This window comes from Engraulis encrasicolus, chromosome 13 (genome assembly GCF_034702125.1).
Source record: "Engraulis encrasicolus isolate BLACKSEA-1 chromosome 13, IST_EnEncr_1.0, whole genome shotgun sequence".
NCBI classification, from domain to species: domain Eukaryota; kingdom Metazoa; phylum Chordata; class Actinopteri; order Clupeiformes; family Engraulidae; genus Engraulis; species Engraulis encrasicolus.
In genome coordinates this window covers 14,830,240-14,847,226 of record NC_085869.1, presented here as the reverse complement: position 1 = coordinate 14,847,226, position 16,987 = coordinate 14,830,240, and the positions used below count along the sequence as shown (strand labels likewise).

The window sequence follows — 16,987 nt, the reverse complement described above, 5'->3', positions numbered from 1 at the left end:
ACATTGGTCAAAAACACAGCATATTGTGGAGAGCCATAACGCCTCCCAGTAGCAATAACAATGGCTGTTTAGGAGGTCAAAATGCAGGTCTGTCCCAAATGGAAGTTGCTCTGAGAATTTCTAACAAGGAAATATGGAAGTGTAGTACATTTCCACTGAGGATAAGCAGTTTCCATCGCAGCTGCAAAACTACTTGAATTTAAGGCAGAGGAGCCTGGCAGCAAACAGTGTTATGCCTTTAGTGAAATTTGACACCTATGTTTGTTTTTTTTAACTTTCAAAGTTTCACAATGAACTGCTAGAGATGAGTTTACAAGGCACCATACAGTACAAATGAAGGTGGAAAAACACATCAGAAATAGGAAAAGTACAACTTTTGTTTACAAACAACAGACTGGACCTCCCCTCACCACATTACCACCTCCTTTCCCCTTCGCTCCTGGTCAGCAAGGCCTGTTTTATAATGGGTGGTGCCATATTAGTTTTGGCTTAGCGCGAGTGTGGGGTTTGATTTCATGAGATTCTCGTCTGTGTTTTGCTTTCCATCATGTCGTGTTTCGGGTTTTGTGTATACAGCTGCGGGGTGGGGACAGAAAGGTGTTTTAAAGCTCCCCAAGATGTTTTCCATTTGTAAAAAAGAAAAAAGGTAAGGGTTCTGCTATATGTCTGCACACATGAAGGGGAGTAAAATTAGCAAAACTAGGTGTACATCTGGAGAACATTGCTCTGGTATGTGCTTAATGTGACTTTTTTCGCAGGAGAAACACCTCATGTCTGCTGAGACAGTTTCCGATGTTTTCGTCCCAAGAACCAACCAAGGGCCCACTAACACAGCATTCGAAGAAATACTTTCCACTCGACTTCTTTCCCACCCCTTCCTCCCTCCCTTCCTCCCCCTTCCCTCCACCATGCTGTGGCATTCTCCACATTAGGTTTCACTGAGAAGAATCCATGATAGTATTTCAAAGACAAACAACGCAGGGCAGTCCAGCCCTGCGCCTTGCACGGTTGCCAATGACACTTCATCAGGCTTTATCAACGGGCAATGTTGCTTCACTACTCTCCAGCTATTTCCGTCTGACTCATGTAACATGTTTTCAGTGCTGTCTCTACAGAAACGCAACAACGATCAACAAGAATGGAAGAATGAGAGTGCCTACGGTATTTCGAGAGGTCAAGCCCTGACATTTCCAGCTTGCGTAACAAAGCCAAACTGTCCAATTAAAGTAAATTGAGGAGATTTCATTGTCAAACAAGAAGGTGAGATCACCCTGATACAGGAGTGGGCCAAATGTTGTTCAATAAAACTAGGATATAAAGCTTGACAACTTACTGTACAAAAAAACAGCATTCTTGGCTTTGTGAGGCTATCATAGTTTTACATGTAATTTTGGTTGGCTGCGTGAAGAAGTATGTCTCAAAGGATTCATTTGGGAATGGAGACTTCTGAGGTAAATTGCAATGTCATTCAATATGAAACCCAAATAAACCTGCCGTAGTAATTTGAGTTTATTCCCCCTCCCTCTCCCGATCATACATTTCACACACATGTAGTTTCACAAATGTGTGGTGAGGGTCCACTTACTTTAAGACATGTGTGATCTCTCCAGTAACAAATTAAGTTAACAAATCAACCAAAATGATGCATGAAGTCACTCAATACATCTGTGCTACTATTCACTTCATAGCAGGACTGGACTGGCCATCTGGCATAGCGGGCATTTCCCGGCGGGCCCTGCACCCTCTTGATCCCCTATTTTCAGAAATGTAAAAAAATTGTTTTGCTTTTTTGAGGGGCCCCTTTAAGCCAAAAGTGCCCGTGTCCTATTTCTCCCCCAGTCCAACCCTGCCTCATAGACTCCACATTTCATTTCCTTGCATGATCAGCATTCCCCTGTGGGCTCCAGGTGGTCTTTTCTGACTCCACTGACCTTGAGGTGTTTATTGACAACATGGAAACTTTTGTAAGCATGCAGCTGGAAAATTCTGTGGCTACATGTCTTAACAATGTCCCACAAAAAAGGACCAAAAAAGGACCACAACATGAGATGAAGGAAACTGTGTTCAAGGAAGTGATTTCTTTTGCAGGGTGGCTGAAGTAGGATCTAAAATGTCTGCATTCACTCTTGATTCATTCAGGGATAAGGTTATACGGTAGGCACAGGAAAGGCACATGAATGTCATTTAGCTTTCGTTTAGCATTACAAGATAATGTTTTAGTATTACCCACATACATTGCCCTAACCCAGATCGTATTCATAAGCCGAACCAAAGTAATGACAATAATGGTTTTATCACTATGACTGAACTCCAACTTCAAGCTCCTTATAGCCCACTGACATCAGATGGAGGTGACGTCTCTTATGGCTAACCATGGATGAGTTGCCTCATGATGAATACGACAGGCCCAGGCCCTGCAGTGGCTATTCCGTAGGGCACTCACCTGCCATGCGGCTGACCCGGGTTCAATTCCCGGCCCGGGTCCTTTGCTGACCCCTCCCCGTCTCTCTCCCCATTTGCTTCCTGTCTACCTCTCGTACTGTCCTGTCCATAATAAAGTCTAAAAAGACCCAAAAAAAAGAATGTGACGGGCCTACCCCAGCCACACTGTAAGTAAAAAAAAAAAAAAAAAAAAACGCACACAGAAAACCACACAGGAAGTACAGTGGTGCCGACGAAGGCGGGGTGTTGAAGTCCCTATCCTATTCCGCCTCCACAGGTCACTCCACTGCAATTGCCCTGTGTAGCTGATTATGTGGATGTCCCAATTTAAGATGGCAAATGAGTTTTCTATATCTGGGCTATGCCAGAGGCTGTTACTTTTAGTCATATAATGATTATCTCTGTACACGAAGAAAGAAAAAGTTTTTAAAAATTGTCTGCCGTAAAAAATAGCCTACTTTACATCATATTTATTTTACAGCACTCCGATAGTATTAATATCTAGAGACAGACAGTAACATATTTTTGTCATGCAAACATTTACCTGCTAATATGTTAAATACTATACCGACGAGCTACAGCACACATCACAATATGGTTTGCAAGGAGTTTTCTAAAAAAGCTCATAATAGATGGGAGGTTAAGTGACTGTCATCCAAGGTGAAAAATGCCCATATGTGGTTTTACATGCCTATTTATAATGGTATGATTTGGCACTCTAAACAAGAAACGTTACTCTCACTGTCTTTTTAAAGGACTCATTTATCACTTGGTGTGCTTCAGGGTGACTGGCTGATTTCCAGCAAGGTGTTTCACCACCTTGGCAATGGACATTCCCATATGGTAAATAGATTGCTGTAATGCCTCTATGGGAGGTGAAATACACAGCATTAGGATGCACAATGTCCTGCTTGTGTATTGTTAAGATGATGAAATAGTACATGTGTTGATGGATATACTGTAACAACAGCTAGGACTTAAAAATTATTTTGGTATTGTCATCACCTGTAAAATGACACGCAAGAGTAGTATCAGCTTGGCAATGGACATTCACATATGGTAAATAGATCACTGATGCCTCTATGAGAGGTCAAATACAAAGCACTAAAACATACATTCCTGCTTGTGTACCGATGACTGTTGAGGCATTGAAATATAGGCCTATTTACTGAAAGATATACCAACAGCTATTACTCGTCAGGATCAGTTTTGTCAGAGCCGGTAAAATCACAGAAAAGGAGACTGGGGCTCGACTTGTTTATTTGTTCAAGAACATCATGACTCAAGTCCAACCTCTGGAGTATCCTACAAAGCGCAGAGATACCTTATTGATCCTGAAGTGTTCATTTCCTGATGTCAGCCCAGCTCCAACCCCCCCCCTTCCTGTTGAGCTACACTATTCCTGTGGATGCAGTAGTATATATAGTGACAACATTCCCTTGAACCAATAAATGAATCTTGTTATTAGTGCCTACACAGGCTAGCTCAGACTAAGGTCAGGCGGTGTAAAGAAGAGGGAAATGTAATGTGGAGAGGGGCTAGCTTAGACTATCAACACAGTTTCCTGTGTGGGTAACCAAGTTAATTTTCGCAAACACCAAGGTTAAATCCATGAGCACAAGACTAAATACTGCACAAAAAGAAAATCTTGTAAACTGACTCAAGCATAGCTAAAAGGTTCATTTCCTGTCACTAGCAATAGCAGCTTTTCAGCACATCATTATAGGTTAACGTCCCACTCACTAATGCTGGCATCAATTTGCCATGCAGCTGGTTTTTGTTCTTCCGAGGCATGTTGGCATTTTGCCCATTCACCGATCTACCACCTTATTACAAAGACTGAGTAAATCGATTCGGAGAATGGAAGTACTGCAGTATGTCTGGGCCTACTCCCAAACTGCCAACTCCCAAACATAGATCTACCCAAATATTCATCCTATTGAATGCTGGGTAGTATTACATTGGTAGAAGCGTAATGCTAGCGACTAATGCATACCTTATGTTATAAGTCTATACGTTTTTTGCACCGTGTTAAGCAAAACCAAGGGCCTAACACATACTTATTGCAGTTATATCAATAATAAACACCTCATTGGCAACAAACAAGCCACTCCTAAAAACCTTTTGCATAACACATGTCATACAGGTCACTTATATGTACAGTTAGGAATGTGTTAGCTGTAATGGCTAAGCAGTTTGGGTGTTAGACTTCTATCCCAAAGGTTGACGGTTCAACTCCCGACCCGCCAGTGTGGTAGGGTGTAATTCACCAGTGATCTCCCACATCCTCTTCCATGACTGAGGTACCCTGACCATGGTACCGTCCCACCGCAGTGCTCCTTTGGGGTGCCATTGGGTGATGCCCCCTTGCACAGGTGGGGCATAAATGCTGTGTGCTGTGGAGTGCTGTGTCACAATGACAATGGGAGTTGGAGTTTTCCAGGTGAGCTTACACTTTCAGATTAGAGGCTAATATGTGAACCCTATTCTGAAAGCCCATTGGGAAACTTGAATGCCCATTGGGAAACTCCAACTCCCATTGTCATTGTGACACAGCACACAAGTGAACACTGCACACTGCACACAATGAAATTGCATTTATGCCTCACCCGTGCAAGGGGGCAACCCTCAGTGGCGCCCCATGGGGAGCAGTGCGGTGGGACGGTACCATGCTCAGGGTACCTCAGTCATGGAGGAGGATGGGGGAGAGCACTGGTTGATTACTCCCCCCACCAACCTGGCGGGTCGGGAGTCGAACCGGCAACCTCTGGGATGCAAGTCTGACGCCCTAACCGCTCAACCATGACTGCCCACAATTCTAAAGTATTCTAAAGTGTTATCAACATTTCTTAGCACAATAGATGGTGCTGATATAGAGAGGGTTGTTTGTATCATGGCTAACTTTTGGAGGAAGTAACAGAGGGCATTGTAAATGTTAGACTAACCTTAGCTTCTTGTGACATGACATTTAGTGGAAAACCGCAGTCCATTAGGCAGCAGAACTCAAGAAACCTGTCCATCATTGAAATGTCGGCCCATCATGAGTTTGTCCTGAAAGTGCAGGATCAACTAAGTGAGCATCTGACACATGCCATTCAGATACAGGCAATATATTTATCCCAGAAGGCCTAGAGCAATCCATGAAATGCATATACGTAGTACATTCCTATTTTATTCTATTATATTGAACATCACTCATGCCATAGCAAAGTGAGAGAGAAGTATTGAAATATTGTGCATTTGACCAAGAAATATGTGCTACATAGCAGGATAATCCAGGCGTGTTTGAACTCAAGATCACTGTGAGGTGTTCTTTTTTCAAATAATTGTCTAGGGTCTTTTCCGACTTTATTCAGATGGAATAGAAAAGATGGAGACAGAAAAATAGCGGGAGAGAGAGAGATGGGGAAATTACCCAGGCCGGATTCGAACCCAGGTCCCTATGGTTCAGTGTGTTCACAGGCTGCGCCACTCTCCCTCACTGCACCTCTCACTGTGAGTTCATCGGTTCATGCCCTAACAGGCAGAATATTGTGCTGAGCTGAAGAAAATGGGTTAGAGCTGCCCAAATGCTGCAGACAAACCTATAACCAGAGATTCTTTAAGTATATAGAGATATGCCAATGTAATAGGTTGCTATGGGCACCTAACATGACCAGGTTCCGGTCTGCCTGAAGGAGCCAGTGTTGCCAGATTGGGCTGTTTCCCACCCAATTGGGCTGGTTAGAATGGCAGTCTGCGGGTAAAAATGGCATTTTGCAAGAAAACCCCCAATTTTGCCCATAGAAATTAATAGAATTGGGCAGGATTTAGTGCTTCCAGGAGGGTTTTGAGCATTTTTTGGGCTGGAAATCATCAGCCTCATCTGGCAACCCTGAAAGGAGCGTGTCATAATACTCCTAGCATTGAATAGAACAGTCCTTAGGTCTGCCTAGGTCTGCCTAAAGGGGGATTTCCCCCCCTCCCCCTTGCAATAATAGAACCCGGAAACAATGGGCCAACGGAACCTCTCTCTCTCTACTCTCTCTGCTATAACCGTGCAGTCAGTTTCAGTAGAATTTATTCAGTCATTCCACGGAGGTTATTGAAATGCGGGTGGGGGCCGAGCATAATGTGCCACTCATAGTCAGATTTTGGTGGTGAATAATTCCATTAAAGCAACATTAAAGCCGTTTTCCTCCTCGCTCTGCCTCCAGGTTGGAAGGTGGATTGTCTCTCATTTGAACTACAGTACAGGGACATGACCCGGTGATTCACACTTATGGTAGGCCTATTTAATGCAATATTAGCCCATGGATAGTGAGGAAATGAATTCAGAAGCGACTGTAACCCTGTTACAACTTCATAAACTGCTGAAACATTACAGTATTTTTACGCTTTTAAGTGTTTAGTGTGGTTTTACCAGGTTTGAAAAGCAGCGACTTTTTCCACAGGTCTCAAATGCAGCCAAACTGCTTTACTTAGCATGCTCAGTATGTGCAAAGAATGGACCTCATCAACATGCTTCACATATTCTAACTGACAATAAAATGAGATGAACAAGACTATCCAACACAGTAAGTATTTGGAGTGCAAAAATAACAACTCAAAGAGAATATGGGAGATAAGTGGACCTCAGACCATTATGGGGGAAATCACAAGACCCCTGTGGGATGACAACACAGAGCATTTTGCAATGCCACAAAATGGCATATGTACTGTATAGTGCCAGTCAGACCCAGTGTAGAGCCACAAAGTGAAGCATCACTCTGATGACCTTGGGGCAGACGATGGGCATTCCAATGGAGCACATTACTTTTGGATGAATGTGCTTTGTGCTGTGCCTTGATGCCACCATTCAACAGCTGCTGTCCTAGAGGTCTGTCACTTTAAATAGTCCAGCTCATCTGTCTGAGGGCCATCCACCCCAGCATGTCACAGATGAGGGACTACACTGTACCATACTACATGGCCAAAAGGCACCCTGATTGACACAAAACAAAACCAACATGACCTTGACCATGACAGAACTCGGCATCATGCCTCAATCCCCTCTTCATGACTGAGACTAGGTTACTTCAGTTTGCTTCATTTATAAATACCACCAAGCTAGTTGTGTCAAAAATATTTTGTTTAGCTGTGTTTAGTTATTTAAGTTGAGTTGACTAGGATATCTTGTAAACCACAAATACTGTACATGTGGCTGGAAAACATGAACAATTTGGGCTGAAGATAACTTTGAAGTGAAAATAGCTTCTCTTCTCACTTTTTAACTTTCAAAAGAAGATTTCAGGTTGTGCCTTTTAGACTTCACTGTGTCTCTTTTCAGTCAAATGCCAAGGCCAAAGGCCTGCTTGATTAAAGCAAACTCTGAACATAATGAGGGGAGCAATTAAGAGAATAAAAGCAGATATTCAGGTGATCTGCGTTCATATTATGCCTGCTTTGAATTCAGCATATTTCTCCAGTGCAGAAAAACACAAAAGAAAAACGCTAATGGAAGTTGGTCCATTACACCCTTTTTTAATATGCAACATTTTTAATTGCGATGAACGAAACAACAGTAGATCACGTTCATGCTACCTCAAGTTCATTTAATGAGCTTCATACACCTGAGTAACTACCTGTCCATTCCATGGCACACTGAATTTGTAAAAAAAAATGTTAATTAAAACATTAAGCGAATTCTTAATATTTAATTTAAACACTTAGCCCCCTTGAGTAACTGTAGAACACTATTTACACACAATAAGGGTCCATATGCTCTGACATTATGCCTGGCTAACTGCTTTTATGACTAAACGAACACACTTTGAAACTGAAGGCAACACCATGAAACCATTCAGGCCAATACCGGCCTAATTAGCTCTCCGCATGCAGAAAATTGAAATTAGTCGTCTTGAGAGGGGTTTTCAGAGAAATTAGGTTACGTTATGAACCATTAAGGGAGTGTCTGGCACAAACGCTGAAAAGGTATCCATTATTTTCTTCTTCTTCTTCTTCTTCTTCTTCTTCTTCTTCTTCTTCTTCTTCTTCTTCTGCTTCTTCTTCTTCCTCTACTACAACTACTACTACCAGAGACGATCTAAATGCATTTAGAATTAAATAATCTTTGCTACTACTACGATACGACTACGACTACTACTACTACTAGGCCTACTACAATGGGAATCCACGGCAGCCCACCTATGTGCTACAATCAACTCAAGCAAATGTTTTAACATGTTTCAATGTCAATGTTCTAGGGGCCTCTACGACCCCCTACGACCTTTGTGGGTGTTCAGAAGGAGACAGCTGAGAGGGGGGGCGCTCAGTTGCAATTGCAGGGAGCATTAGTGTATTATATATAGTATACAACAAAATGTGGTCTCTCAGAAAACATAACCTTAAAAGGCAAAATTTGTTTTTGACTGCCTCCCACTGCGATTTCATTCATTACAGAAGAGCCCAAAGTAAAAGTAAAAGAAAAAGTAAAATAATGGTGTAAGTACAACACTAGCACAGGATATTACATATCTTTTGCACCATTTACTCCATTGTACCTAATGAGATAGATAGACTGTGTTGTTACTGAAAAACACTAAAAACCTAACAAGGATCCACCACAAACTTGATCCAACCAGTACAGAGTCAGCTGATCATAAGACAAGAACAGCCTAATGAGGCAAATGAAGCGCAAATGAGGGCCAAACAAATCGCCCAAGCATATGGCTACAGATAGAGCACATCTATGTTTTCATTTATTCCAACCTCATGGAGGGCCAAATATTTGCCATGCTGGGGTCGGATCTGTCTACTCAAATAAGTTACCAGTGTTGGAGGGAAATTTGGTTTCTTTTTTAACTTTTTTTTACTTTGACACCTCTGATTATTTCACAATTTGAGGCAGATGGTCCCAAATACACATATAAACACAAGACCATTATCCAAGAAACACGTCTGAACTAAATATAAATCCATAAACTCTGAAATGTTTTTTCAGAGGGTGGGGAAAAAAATATATCATTAAACCGCTATACACAGTCATATACTTGACCGCTTGAAATATATGGTTGCAAGAGCAAATAAATTCATGTAAATATACATACTCAGCATCAGTACAAACCAATGATACAGTAAGACCTCCTTGGTACAAACTCTACAGGCCTATGTGCACAAGCCATTTCCGCTACCCATTTCTCTTTTCAAAACAGAGTCTCTGTGTTGTACACCACAAACACATACACACTGTGGCAGGGCCGGTTTTGGCTTATTTGGCGCCCTAGGCGAGTTTGAGTTCTGGTTAAGGTTTTTATACCTTACAGAACACAAGAGTAATACCGGTAGTAAGCTTAACTAAATAGCATCAAGAACAATAACTGTTTTGCATCAAATGGATTTCTGGTTCTTTTGGACAGCCGACCAACACATCAGATTGAGTCGCATGAAAGTACCTTCACTGTGTGGTGTCTTGGATGTAATGGTGGCGGTGCCCCCAACCCCAGATGAGAGGGAGGTTATCAATGTGTTTGAATTGTAAAATGGAATTGAAATGCCAGGAGAGTGATACAGTACATTTGCATGTAAAATGCATGTGTAGACAATAGGCCTACCAAGGAGGTATGCATTGATAGCCTATCTACACTACCTACAGCATCACAAAGCATGGCAGCATAACAATTTTAATAAGATACACATTTGTGCTGTCTATGATTCCAAACCAATTTCATTTCTGGACTGGAAATAGTGGTGCATTTGTGAGTAGGAGAATGAGAAGGGGGCTATCTATGTGTTTGAACTGGAGGGACAGGGTGAGAGAAAGGGAGAAGAGCTGTCACGCTTTTGAATTTCATAATATACAAAATATAGTAAATAGCCTCACTTGTCTGCAATACTACATCAATCAGCATGAAAACATGCTGTGCATGGTTCTGTTACATGATTAATGAAGGCCTATGTCATTCTGGTCTGGAAACAATGTTTTTTAAGCTTACAACAAGCAGGTAATTCATTCAAGTGGATGGAAGGAGATATGGCAGCTAAAATTGTTTTAAACATGGCACCAGTCTTACTTTACATTGCTTGTCAACCTAAGCAAGTATTATGATGTCAGGTGGGTGTTAGTGAGTAGGCTACTAACAGCTACTTTATGGTTCCCTATCGCAGTGGACTGCGATCTAACACATGGGACGTGACGTATGCACGGATCCAATCGAAGCACTTTCTACTCACGCCGAATGGCTGAGAGGCTGTCAGTCATCCCCTGGGCCCGCCCTTAGGGCATAAATAGCTGGGTATGACGCAGCCTCGGCCTCTTTCAATACTTCGATAGAAGTGATCCGTCAAGCAACTACTTTATCTCAGATTCGAGTTTTCAACCGTGTGCTTCAACTCTTTCAAGCCGGTGAGTGGATTTTCTCTGGTCACAGGCTTTGGGTGCCACGAGTTGATTTTTGTTTCTTGTATTTGGCTATTAGCTTCTAGCTTGCAAGTTTGCTACTTCTGTTAGCTCTGCTTGCTAGTGGTTGCTACATTAGCTAACTGGAGCATTCACTCGGTAGTTTTCTTTAGAATTCGGACCGATTGTGAGTGTTAACTGTTTCTCTGGTGTGTCTAGGATGTCGAGGCTGCTGTACCCGGAGTGCCCGCACAGCAGGGACAAAGGGGACCGGCACCGATTTTGCATTGTCTGTCTCGGCAGAGAGCACGCCGAGGCAGCGCTGTCGGGCGGTTCTACCTGCGAATTCTGTGCGGAACTGACACTCGCTAAAATCACTAAGCGCTCGGCTTACTGGACTCGCAGAGAGGCGAGAGAAGCTGCTGCCCAGGCTGAGGAGATTCCCACAGCCGAAGGCAGCACAGATCACGATATGGAGGGGCATGACTGTCGCGAGCCCGCCACAGCCAACCCCGCTCCCACCTTGCCGTCTGGCGGGAGTTCACGCCACGAGGCAGCAGGGGAGCTAGCTGCACCAGCCCCACATGCAAGAGTGAGGTCGCACCACGAGGCGGTGGAGTTACCGCGTGGCTTCCACGACCAGCCCCTGCCAGAGCTGGTATTTGGGCAGGAGTCGGAGGAAACAGCCAGAGGACCTTCAGTGATGCAGAGGGGTATTATGGTGAATATGAGGAGGAGGTGGTCGAAGAGTCCCGGGCATCCTCTACCCCGGTAGGTTCGAGGACAAGGGTGCTGCAGCTGCACGAGGTGGCTAGCAGGCAGCTAGCAAACTCGGCCTCCCTCTCCCCACCCCCCCCAGCACAGAGATGTCGTTGCTGGATGGGGAATACTACGGCCGGGCCCCAAACACCGGCGCCCTGCCCAATCCCGTTTTTTCCAGAAGTGCACAGGGAGCTAGTCAAGACCTGGAGCAACCCCTATTCGGCCCGTGCCCCAGTCCCAGGCTTTGCTACCTACATGCATATGGACCAGGCCAAGGAGTGTGGATATCTCTCCTTCCCACAGGTGGAGGATACGGTGGCGAGTTACTTGTCGCCCTCTTCACCTGCATTGCGCCTGGGCCGCAAACCTCTCCTGCCGTCTCCAGTGGCCAGACTCCAGGCCACTCTCGCTGAAAAGTCCTACCTGGCGGCTGGACAAGCAGCATGCTCCATCAACACAGCGCGTTGCTGCAGAGATATCAGGCCAAGCTACTCACGGAGCTGTCTAATACGCTGGATGCTGAGAGTGAGTTGGTGGTGGAACTGCGCAGGGCGACTGACCTGTCTCTCCGCCTCACGCGCTGTTCATCTCAGGCAGTGGGCCGTGCTATGGGGGCGGCAGTAGCAACACAGCGTTCTCTGTGGCTATCCCCTGGCACAGCTGTCGGAACGAGAGAAGGCCCCACTCCTAGATGCCCCGTGAGTGCTGAAGGAGTGTTTGGTGATGCTGTGGGGACAATGACTGCTAAAATTTGAGGTGGAGCAGAAAAGCCGGGAGGCTTTCATGGCCTGGATTGCCACGCAGCAGAGGTGAACCCCGGGGCCCCCCGGGTGGACCAGCTCCTGGCATGAAGCGGGGGAGTGGATCCCGTTCTCCAGCTCTTCCAGCTAAGATGCCGGCAAGGAGAGGATGGCAGCGACACCCGTTTAGGCCGCCGCCCCAGCCTCAGCCACAGGCCCCACAGCCAGCACCCCCAGCAGCAGGCAGCAGAGAGCGCCGTTCGTCCCGCGCCCAGGCTACTGCCCGCCGTGGTGGTGCGAACAGGACGCGGACCTGAGGATCACGTCCTGAAGAGAGGGGGGGGGGGGAGGAGTTTTCCCCTCAGCGAAAAAGGACTGCCCGTTGCTCACATGCACCGCTCATGTCAAGCACGTTGTGTCAGTTTCCACAAGCACCACACACACAAACAGAAAAATGTTTTGTCCCCTCTCTGCATCCAATATTAAAACAGCATTCTCTCACCCATGTTTACCTAAACAGTGTGACAAGCTGCCCTCAGAGCTTGACCCCCTCCTTAGACGGTGCGGGAATAAAGCCGAATATAGACAAATTGACCATGAGCGGGGAAAAACCCCGACCAATTGAGTCTAGATCAAAGATTAAAAGGTTTGGCGATGAGCGGGAGCGTCCCCGACCAATTAAAAGACTCCATGCCATGCCTAGAGGCATGCGTGGAAAACTGGCGCAAATGCGCACAGGCATCACCCTGGGTTTTGAAGACTGTCTCTGTGGGCTACACAATTCAGTTTGCTCGCCCCCACCAAAATTCAGCGGGGTGAATTCAAACAATAGTTCCGGAGGGTCAGGTCCCTTTCCTACAGGAGGAAATAGACTCCTTGTTGTTGAAAAAGGCAATAGAGATGGTTGCCACAAGGGGAAGAAAAACGCATGCTTTTTACAGCCGGTATTTTCTTGTCCCGAAAAAAGGCGGGGGATTTCGGCCAATCTTAGATTTAAGGAGGCTGAACAAATCACTCATGAAAAGAAATTCAGGATGCTGACCAACCGCCAGCTCCTTCAATTTGTGAAACCAAACGACTGGTTTGTAACCATAGACCTGAAGGATGCATATATTTCACATAAAGGTGGTGCAAGGCATCGGAAATTTCTCAGATTTGCATTCAGAGGGAAAGCATATCAGTTTTCGCGTCTCCCATTCGGTCTAGCCCTATCCCTTTTCTGTTCACAAAGTGTCTGGAAGCGGCAGTCGCACCATTACGCCAGCAGGGGGTGCGCTTGTTCAAACTTTCTAGACGACTGCCTTCTTTGCTGCACTCGCAAGAGTTAGCTGACAGCAGGCCAGTCTTGTGCAGGCACACCTAGGCCAGTTGGGATTTGTGATAAACAGGAAGAAGTGTGTTCTCAAACCAAGTCAGACTTCACAGTTCCTAGGCATGACACTGGATTCTGTGACTATGACAGCTCACCTCTCTCAGGAGAGAGCAGCCGCAATCAAGACCTGTGTGGCCCAATTCAGAATAGGCCAATGGGTGTCATCTCACCTCTGCCAGAGGCTGCTGGGGAATGATGGCAGCAGCAGCAGTCTCCCTGCCAATGGGGGCTACTGCGGCATGCGGCCGTTTCAAATGTGGTACCTGTCTCTGAAGCTCAACCCTCCAAAGACAAATACCGCTAAATAGTAGTGAATTCAAAGTGCAGGAAGGGCCCTCACAATATGGAGATCCTCCCAATTTCTCAGTGCGGGGAGCGTCTCTAGGCATAGTGACGCACCGAGTGGTGATTACGACCGACGCGTCTACAACTGGTTGGGGGGCAGTCTGCAACGGGAGATCGGTGAACGGTCGTTGGTCTGCAGCCCAGGCCAAAGCTCATATAAATGTGTTGGAGCTGCAGACAGTGTTTCTAGCCCTACGGTATTTTTTGTCAGTGGTGAAAGGCCATCATGTTCTGGTGAGGACAGACAACACCACGGCCATGGCATACATAAATCGCCAGGGGGGCGTGCGCTCCCTGGCTTTACACCGGTTGGCGAACGGTTTACTGCTATGGGCAGCAGATCACTTGTTGTCTCTCAGAGCAGTTCATATTCCAGGTCACCTCAACTGTGGAGCGGACCTACTCTCAAGGGGCAACCTGCAGGCGGCCGACTGGCACCTCCATCCTCTGGTGGTCGATCAGGTATGGCGGCGGTTCTACAAAGCCGAAGTGGACCTGTTTGCCACGAGACAGAACACACACTGTCAGCTTTGGTTCTCTCTGGGGGGAGACGACCCACCTCTGGGGGTGGACGCACTGGCACACCCGTGGCCGGGCGGAAGTCTTTATGCATTTCCTCCAGTGCCTCTAATTCCTCAGGTGCTGAGCAGAGTCATGGAGGAGAGGAGAGAACTGTTGTTAATAGCCCCCTTGTGGCCGAACCGGCTATGGGTCGCAGAGTTGAACAGGATGTCAGTACAGCCGCCATGGGAGTTGCCCTCACGGAGGGACCTGCTGTCACAGGCGGGAGGATCCATATGGCACCCCCGGCCGGAGCTGTGGCAGCTCAGGGCCTGGCACCTGAAAGGGGAAGGCTGTTAGCATCAGGACTATCTGAGGCAGTAGTCAATACTATTCAGAGTGCTAGGGCTCCATCAACTCGCTCTCTCTATACGCTGAAATGGCGTTTATTCGAGCAGTGGTGTATCTCACGGGGTCATGACCCCATCAACTGTGCTGTAGGTGTCATATTAGATTTTTTGCAGCACATGTTTGATGATGGTAAGGTGGCCTAAAGGTGTATGTGGCAGCTATCTCTGCTTGTCATGTGGGCATAGGTGGTGCAACACCTGGTAACCACCCTCTGGTGTCACGATTTATGGCTGGGGTGAGACGGCTCAGGGCCCCTCACAAACAGCTGGTGCCCTCATGGGATCTGTTAGTAGTGTTACGTGCTCTTACTGGGCCTCCCTTTGAGCCCCTGAGTGAGGTGGACATGAAGCTTGTTTCCCTAAAGACGGCTTTCTTGCTGGCCCTGGTGTCAGCAAAACGCATAAGGGATATTCAAGCTCTCTCAGTGAGCTCGACTTGTATGCAGTTCTCCGGAGCAGGTGATAAGGTCATTATGCGTCCAAATGCCGCATACACGCCCAAGGTAGTATCTACTCCCTTCCGTAATCAAGTCATTGAGTTAGTCAGTTTCTCACCTCCTCCCTTTGCATCAGCAGAGGAGGAGCAGTTGAACAAACTGTGCCCGGTGCGGGCTCTGCGTTGCTATGTGGAGCGCACCAGGTCTTTCAGGCAGTCTGATCAGTTATTTGTGTGTTTTGGCACTCAGGCTAAGGGTAGGCCACTGTCCAAAACCAAGCCTATCACAGCTGGATAGTGGAAACCATTGAGCTGGCTTACAGCAGCCAGTCTCTGGAAGCTCCAGAGGGACTGCGCGCTCATTCGACTCGAGGAGTCTCTTCTTCTTGGGCCCTACTGAAGGGTGTCTCCATAGAAGAGATATGCAGAGCAGCCAGGTGGAATTATCATCACATTCATTCGTTATTACATGTTAGATGGTGAGTGAGCCTAGTTTTCTGCAGGGTGTTCTGGGAGCAGTGAACCTGTGATTACCCAGATTTACAACCCTTTTTGGAAGTGTAACAAATGCATAACATGTTGGTCTCTAATGTGCTTAATCACCACATATTATCCCTGCATTTACCCCTATTAATAATAAGCCCATAAGGTGGGTGCTTAGGCCTCCACTGTAATTCACGCGTGATGGGATACGGTCCCATGTGTTAGAATCGCAGTCCACTGCGATAGGGAACGTCTGGGTCATGGACTATGACCACGGTTCCCTTAGCAGGGACCAGATCTAACACTGCGTTGCGATTACAGTGCCTTGCTGGGCATAATGCTCAGTATTGAAAGAGGCCGAGGCTGCGTCATACCCAGCTATTTATGCCCTAAGGGCGGGCTCAGTGGATGACTGACAGCCTCTCAGCCATTCGGCGTGAGTAGAAAGTGCTTCGATTGGATCCGTGCATACGTCACGTCCCATGTGTTAGATCTGGTCCCTGCTAAGGGAACCATGGTCATAGTCATGACCCAGACGATTTCATTGCTTGGCATACTTGGCTAATGTTAGCATGCTAACTAGCGATTTCTCAGATCAGAAGCCAAGCTCTTTTTCCCTCTAATTCAAAACAGTAGCCTCATAACTATTAGGCTTTCCATTATCACAAACGGTTGCTGATTAAATCACATAGTTCCAAAACACCCTCTGCAACTCCTGCATCATGCAATGACTGGTTTAATGAGAACATAACAATTCTCCACCCAGCAGAGCAATATATCGCACGCTGTCACTCGTCCCGCCCCCTTTCTCAGGACTGTCTGTTTATTGGTTCACAGACTTCCCAGAGACAGTTGAAAGCGATATTACTATTGGCTGAGGGGCGTTTTGCCGTGAGGAGCGCTTTCGCCACGCTTTGTTGATTGCGACTTCATAAAAAAACCTCCATATCGCAAAATTACGCATCGGAGAGCGCCATTTCGGCGCTCCTTCTTCACATGGCGCTCTAGGCGACCGCCTAGCCGGCCTACTGTATGCTTAAAACCGGCCCTGGACTGTGGTCAAAGGAGGCAAGAAGCTTTGATTCTTCTCTCACCCACCCACCTAATTCCCTAAATAAAGGCTCGCCCTTTCCTAAAAAC

The 16,987-nt window shown here is 46.3% G+C and overlaps 1 protein-coding gene across 1 annotated transcript in view; it reads right to left on the bottom strand.

Moving 5' to 3' along the window:
• The window catches only part of gulp1a (GULP PTB domain containing engulfment adaptor 1a), a 108,447-nt gene that overhangs the window by 46,957 nt on the left and 44,503 nt on the right, over nt 1–16,987 (bottom strand). The window lies entirely within an intron of this gene.